Genomic DNA, 7,498 nt, shown 5'->3' on the forward strand with positions numbered 1-7,498 from the left:
TAAAAACCTCCACTGATTAAAAAAAAACCACAACTTCTGGTGGCGAGTTGTTCCACTGGTCGTCCTTCCGGTTAGAACGTTTCTCCTTAGTTCCAGGTAGCTCTTCTCCTTCTTTAGTTTCCATCCATTGTTCCCATCTTCTTCACTGCGTCCAGCAAATGCGTGGCTGGCTCAGGAATTCTGGGAGTTGAAGTCCGTAAAGGGGCTGCCCACCCTGGCCTCGGATCACGTGGGAAGGCAGAGATCCCACCCCCAAACATAAGCAGACCGGAGGAACCAACGCCCCAAAGCTCCTTGGGTGGGTTCTTCTTTGCTGGATGCAGTCAAGGAGGTATGCCAAACTAGCCCTCCTGCGTGCAGAAAGTTCAATTCCAAGCAGCTTTCTAGATTGAGGTTCCTGGAAATTGCAAGTTCACTGAACTTTCAGCTCTGGGCACTGCATTTTAAACCATTCAAAGCAAGCGCAGAAAATAGCAATGAAGACGTGGGAATTAGAAATCATCAGGGACTGCAAGGTGAGACGGAAGCGAGACACCATGTTTAGCCTTGAGAAACGATGAGAGAACAGATTCCGCTGGGATGTTAAAAATAACACTTCCCAGCATACAAGAAGCTTAGCACATAGGCCAGAAAAGGAGCTATCGTTGATGCAACCCTGTCATTCCCCACCCCTCAAAACACATTATTACAATTCTACCAGTTGACACCTACTTATTTAATATTCCCTCTTCTCCGGCACTTTCAAGGTTAACTTCTTATTAGCTGATCACGCAGCACAGGGTCCAGGTTGCCAGTTTCTGAATGAAAGCCGCTGGACTGGAGCTGAGTCACTTGTCCGTCAAAGTCCTTTCTTTCCCTTTCGACACCTGTCACAAGACCCTCCCACATTCCTGTGGCACCTGAGCTCCTTGGGCAGGTGTGAGCTGCAAAGCATAGGCTTTCTCCAGAAAGACAAGGCTCGCCCAAGGATAAGCTGTCAAGCATTAAATATTTCTTCACCAGCTTACCGGGGACTTTTGCTAGCTCCATTTAGGCATGACCGTGTCACCAGCTATGAAAAATGGACAATAGGATTGTTCCTTCTCAAGAGGAGGCAATACAGCAGGTGTGACTAAAGTGTTTTGCTCTTCGCTAAAGAGACTAAAGGTTTTACTGAACTGCCCTGAACTGAACTTTGGTTTTCCAAGAACTTAACGACTGTTGCAAAAAAAAAAAAAAAAGTGTAAAATTGGGGGTGATCCATTGGTGATTCATTTAACGACCAGCATGACTGGCTCGATTGATGACCGTAATTCCAGGCTCAGTTCCAGTCTTCAACCGAGGACTTCTCCCACTGCCAATCAAAGCAGTTCGACACATTTCCAAATTGCTCAGTGCTGCGTCAAGAACATTTAGACCCAGTTTAAGTTTGTTAACGTACCTTTGCAACTGGCACAACTCTAGCTGGACTTTGCTGCCCTTCCAATTTACGGCTGAAAGCCTTTTTTTTTTTTTTCTGGGCACTTCCCCACTTTCCTCCTTCTCTGCCTGAGGATGCAGACCATAATAGCTTTCCGTGTCGCTGCCAGTGAAGGAACCTGCTTTAAAGAGATTTTCTTTGACCTTTTTGCCCCGGAAAGCCACGGTTGAGAGGTTTCAGCGCTCTCACTGTTTCAGAAAGGACAAGCGAGGAGGTTGTGTTTGTGTGTGTGTGTGTATGTGTGAGTATGTGTGTGTGTAAGGTCTGACTAGCATCCCTGCCACTGGTGGAAATGTTGGCCTGGTAACTGAATTACCCAATGGTTACACAACACACAATTATTGCAGCCTGACACTTGGTTTTCTACCCGCTTTGGCTGGGGAAGAGGAGCTTGGCGCAGGCTTGAAGAAACGGGGGCAGCACACAGGGTGCCCGGGGGGCAGAGTTAAAAGGCGAAACAAGCTACCGCACCAAAAGCAGCCGGGCAGGGGCTCCTTAGTTCCCGCTGTGTGGGTGGGTGTTGTCGGCTTTCTGCTCTTCCGAAAGTGCCGCTTGGCTGCGTTGCAGGGAAAAAGCGTTTCACGGGGAAAAGGCTAAGAAAAGCAGGATGTGTGAGCCCTTCCTCCTTGTAGCATCCTTTTGCCAAATTAGAGCTCCGGCTGCTTCAATTAGGTGACATCACGGGGGGGGGTGTCTATGGTTAAGGATGACGCAAATAGCCAGCGCACCAGGCCAGTCGCATTGCAAATGCATCTCTGGGTTTCCAATTTTAGGGCTTCGGAAAAGCCAATTCTAGCCAGTCAGGAGGTCTGGCAGTTGTGTAACTTATTTTTAAAATAGCACAACCTTGCTTTTGGTCACATGCATCCCAGCTTCGTGCTCTGGGCTGCGCAGGGCCTTCTGGTTTACGTCAGGCTTATCCGTGACATGATTTCCTTTGGCTGTTGCCGATTGGAGGACATTCTGAAAATGAGAGATCTTATCTAGTTGCGTTCATGGCATCGAGCAGGAAGAGGCAGCTCAGTTTTTCTTTGAAATGGATTCAGGTCTCCTCACATGCGTCCCTTCCACGCATTTGAATCGCCCCCCCGCCCCCGCCCCCAGACAGAGGACAACTCAAATAAACCGCAATTCCTCCCCATCACTTTCAGTTTTGAAAATTTACCTAATTATGTTCATTAATAAGGATGGGTTTGTTTCATTTAGCTGTTCAATTTATACATGTAGTACTCAAATTACAACAGTCCATTGAGGGACCGTTCAAACTTAGGACATTGAAAAAGATGACTTATAACTGTGTTTCACGCTTATGACCATGGCAGCATCCCCGTGGTCACATGATCAACATTCAGACTCTTGGCAACTGATTCGTATTTATGACGGTCGCAGTGTCCCTTTGCAACAAGCAAAGTCAACGGGGAAGCCAGATTCACTTAGTGTCATGCCCCTGTCGGAATCTGAATCTGAGAAGGAAGCCGGACAGCTGACAGGGAATGTCAAGGAACCCTAGGGCATGCAGGGAGGAACGGAGAAGGGAGCAATGTGACTTGCATGGCTTATGGGGGAGGAAAGGGCCCTGATTCCCTTCATTAGCTGGAGCTGGGAACACAGTGTTTAAAAAGGGAGTTTGCACACAGCAACTTGTTGGAAGCAAATCATTCATTATTTTTTATTGTCGAGGCTTATCTGGGTTCCTGGCGTCTTCCCACGTGTGTATGTACTTTGTTGGCCTTTGAAGTCTGCAATTCCTTATCCTGCCCTGTCCAGTTAATTGCTGCAGCTTGTGGGTTGTGTGGATTTTTAGTTACAGTTTGAATGTACTTTGTTTTTGGACTGAATTTCTTCCATTTAAAGGCTGTTTTTGAGAGTTTTTTCTCTAGTCGAAGGTAATCTGGACACTGGGGGCAAAGTTGGAAGTATTAAAGGGGCTCTTCTTGCTTACCTGACTGTGTTGCCTTTGGGTCATCACACTTAACAACAGGTTACTAATTTATCAACCGCAGTGATTTGCTTAACAACCGTGATAAGAAATGTTGTAAAATGAGACAAAACTCACTTAACAAATGTCTCACTTAACAACATACGTTTTGAGCTCAGTTGTGGCCGTCCAATAATTTTTGATCATGTGACCATATGGGGATGCTGCAACGGTCAGGTGGGGGGGAAAAAGTCACTTTTTTCAGTGCTGTTGCAACGTCAAACTAAGCGAAGTATCATTTTGTCACTAAATGAACTGTTGTAAGTTGAGGACTACCTGTACTAGACCTGCTTGTGTAAACACAGTTGAGAAGGCCAGAATACCCTCAAGCAGCTGAATTGATGGCCCTCACCTTCCCGAGGTCACGTAGAAATGGTTTCATTCTGGGAAGATGTGAAATTCTTCAGAAAAATAAAAAGTAGTAGCATTTCCTTGTGGGCGAAAGGCAGGGACAGTGTTGCTTCACACTGCAACCCACAACCCTCAGCAACGCACCAAAGTTCCTCCAAGCAAAATCACACTTTTTGTCCTCTGCCTTTTTTTCTCAGCCGTGCTCAACCTGCAGATGTGACTTCACCCAACGTGCCAAAGCCCAACCGATTCAGGTCCAAACTACACCCATGTACATTCCTTTCACCTCTGGAAGCCAAAAACCAAACCTTGTTGACTTTCTTAAAACGTCACGCTGTGTATTTTACAACTTCCCTCTTCTACAAATAGGAGGAGGTTAATAAAAAGTCACTCTCTTGGTGAAATGAGCAAGAGGAGGAAAGCAATGGTCTCATTTGAGCTCAGTGAAACTGACCGGCCTTAATTATATATATAAAAAAAGCACACACGGTTTTGTCCTTAAACCACGTTGGTCAAACAAGAATGCTGCCTTTCTGAAGGCCAGGTGATCTCTTTGCAAGACTTCAACCACAACCACAAGCCCAAGCGCTCATTGGCTGAGGATTTGGCATAGGTATGATCTGAGTAACGTGTGTGAAACTCACAGCTACATGCGATTGTGAAAGTCTTTACAAGCTGAAGTCACAAGACCTGGGTCAGAAGTTAGATTCCGTCAGCCAGAAAAGAATGGGTTGTATTTTCTTCCCCTTAAATATGTATGGGTTTTTTTTTTTAAACTGAGTTTTGCTGTTATTTGCTCAAGTAAGCCTGAAAACGAGACAAAGCTGCAAAGATTCACAGATAAGGGGAAAACGGTGTACAAAATGGCACAGCTGGATAATGTATCAAAGAGCTGCTACAGATGTTAACAGCATCTTACAGAGAGAGGGACGAATAGCCGAGAGGAAAGTTTCCAGATATGCCAACCAGCCCTGCAAAGTAGGACCTCTTCCAAAACAGGCCCGGAAAAAAATTCCAAGAAGCTGTTTATCACCTGCCTAGAGGTTCAAATTATCCACAAATCCCTTCCTTGGCAGGCAGGAACCAGTTCAACTAGAGGGTCTTGCCAACAAAAACTCCTTCCAAGCTTTAAAAGTTTGCATGCTGACGTACAAACCTTCACTTGCTTAGTAAATCACCTCGTGGTCCCCTTTCTACGTCTTCTGAGTTTTTTCAAGCACAGCCAAGGCTGGCTATGTGCTGCCACCTAGCTGGATGCCCTGAAAAATGAATCCATTGAAAAACTCCCCTACACAGGACTCCGCCTTCGCCTGCCATTCTTCCCAGAAATTAGAAGAACTGAAAAATCTTCTTGGGTGAGAAATGAAACCTTTGTCAATTTAAAAAAATATTTCTTTGGTCTTTTTAGTTGCCAGCAGAAAGGGAGTGGGGGCGGGGGGAAGCAGTGCATTCCTCAAGTGCCTAGATAATCGCCCTGACAGCCTAAAGTTGTCGGCGCACAAGAATATTACTGGAGAGCATGATCGAGGACTCTTGGCTATGGATGTGTCCCATTGGAGAATATACATCCAGGGGGTGAGGGGAAGACCAGGGCCAAGGGGGAAATGAATGGTGTATTTTAGTGTCGGCTGCACCCAGGTAACGCCGACATGTCAATTCCTAATAATTTTTTTTTTTTTAACTCTGAGAGATGCGGCTAGAGGCTTATGATTTGAATGGGGGTGGATTTGTTGGAGTCCTGACAGCCTCTTCAAGGAAACAAAAAAAAAGGCAAGAAAATCCAGCCACTTTTTGAAAAAGCACATTTGGGACAACCACGACCTGGATCAGAAGTCTCCAAGCTTGGCAACTTTAAGATTTGTGGACTTCAGCTCCCAAGAACTGGCATTTGCAGAGGATCGGTGTAGCTGGCTGAGGAATTCTGGGAGTTGAAGTCCACAAGTCTTAAAGTTGACAAGTTTGGGAACCCCCTGACCTGGATTTTGGGGAAGCTCCACAGACATTTTACCAGCAGTCACCCAATATTTTATTGCACTATTTTGCACCAATCCGGATTCTCCCAGCTGAGCCAGCCAATCCACCAGATCCCAGATCTGGGAACCCGAAGCTCTGAATCAAGGCTGTCCAGTCAATTCGCACTGCTTTTCTACAGGTTGCAAAAGACAAGAGTCGCCACCCCCAGGAAATGCCTCCCTCCCTCCCTCCTTTCCCCCTCCCCTCTGGTCTCACCTGCTTGTCCAAGCCGAGCCACCAAATCGGGGTTTGTTGCAAAGGAGGACTCGCCAACTTTTCCCTCTTCTTTAGCAGGAAGCTGCTGCTGCCGCCGCGGATCAGCTGGCAGTTTGGGTGCCTTTTCAAAGACAATAAAAAAAAGAAAGAAGTGGGTGGATCCCTGACCGGATCTTGGCCGGGGGGGGGACAAAGGGGGGGGACAAAAAACTCCAGCCTGGCTCCTCGTTGCACCGCCAGCCAAGCCAAACAGCCCTGCAGGGAAAGGCGCTGCTGGCCGGAGCCAGCGGGAAAGGTGAGCGCGGGGCAGGCGTCATGCCGGGCCACCCACCTGACAGGAGGCTGCACCTGCCCCGCTGCGTTGGGACCCGGCAAGGCAAGCCAGCCGGGGCCAGAGCTTGCCCGGGTCTCGCTCAGCTGGTCTCCAGCCTCCCGAAGCCGGAACGGGCCGGCTTTGGCGCTCAGCCCATGCCCAGGAGCTCGAGAAAGGCAGCCCGGAGGACGCGGAAGGGCAGCGAAGCCGAGAGAGGAGGGGGCTCCGCACCGACCTTCCCCCCTCCCCACCCCGGCCTGGCCCGCTCCCCAAATCAGCCCGGAGATGCCCTCTTCCCCGTCCCGGGGCCAGGCAAAGCGCTCTGCACGTGCCCAGGAGCGCCCTGCCCGCCGGGCACCGGCCCCACGCCGCCCCTACCTCGGCCGCCGCCGCCGCGTCCTCCAGCTGCTGCCCAGCGGAGCCAACAGGGCGCGGAGGCGGAGCGCGGAGGGGTGTGTGTACGCGCGCGCTCGTGTGTGTGTGGAAGCTCCGCAGCTGCCACGTGGGGCGGCCGGAGGAGGAGGAGGAGGAGGAAGCGGGGAAGGCCGGGCGAGCCGGACGCGCAGCTGCGGCCAACATCTGGAGCTCCGCGAGGGGGGAGCCGAGCGGGCTCATCCTGGCCAGCCTTTGCTTGCCCTGGGGCCGTGGGAACGCGTGGGAGCCTGGGGGCGGGGTGGAGGGTTTTCCACGCGTGCGGGGACGCGCGTGGCTTGGAAATGCCCTTCGAAAGCGGAGGACTTGGCGCGTCCCGGACGGAGGGAACCCCGCGGGAAGAAGGTGTGCCGGAGGCTGAGAGGCTGTTGGAGCTTCAAAGGGGGGTCCGGGACTCCAGGAATAAAATCCATATGCCTAGCATGCTTCCAGGTACTTTTAAATCGATGCGGGGGATGCGGGAAGGGGAGGGTCGTTTTGATCCTGCCTCCTGCTGGTCTTGTGCAAACGCCACAACATTTGCGCGTGGGGGGGGGGGCAGGGGGGGCAATTCCAGCAACACACGGGGAGCTGAAGTCCAGGTCTCTCCTTCCAAGTCGCCCGGGTTGAGCAACGTCTTGTTCGTGTAAAGTAGGAGGAGTGTCAGACCGAGGAGGCAAGTTGCAAATTCGCAGCCTGTTTTTAGTTGTTGTTGTTGTGATCGTGGTCTGAAAACCGGGAAGGCAAGTTGTAAAAC

At 50.0% G+C, this 7,498-nt stretch overlaps 1 protein-coding gene across 3 annotated transcripts in view; it reads right to left on the reverse strand.

The window, feature by feature from the left end:
• The window catches only part of KIAA0513 (KIAA0513 ortholog), a 31,450-nt gene extending 24,642 nt beyond the window's left edge, over nucleotides 1-6,808 (reverse strand). The window contains exons 1-2 of one of the 3 annotated variants that reach the window (XM_087940747.1): nucleotides 6,709-6,808; nucleotides 6,018-6,138 (exon numbers count right to left, since the gene is read on the reverse strand). The gene's annotated coding sequence lies outside the window, so the exon portion shown is untranslated. Of the gene's footprint in view, nucleotides 1-6,017; nucleotides 6,139-6,348 lie in introns of all 3 variants that reach the window. The other 2 variants (XM_087940746.1, XM_087940748.1) reach the window with 2 other exon arrangements.
• Nucleotides 6,809-7,498: the final 690 nt, after the last annotated feature.

Source organism: Pseudonaja textilis, chromosome 11, assembly GCF_049901715.1.
Source record: "Pseudonaja textilis isolate UNSWEBS1 chromosome 11, rPseTex1.2, whole genome shotgun sequence".
Taxonomy (NCBI): Eukaryota; Metazoa; Chordata; class Lepidosauria; order Squamata; family Elapidae; genus Pseudonaja; species Pseudonaja textilis.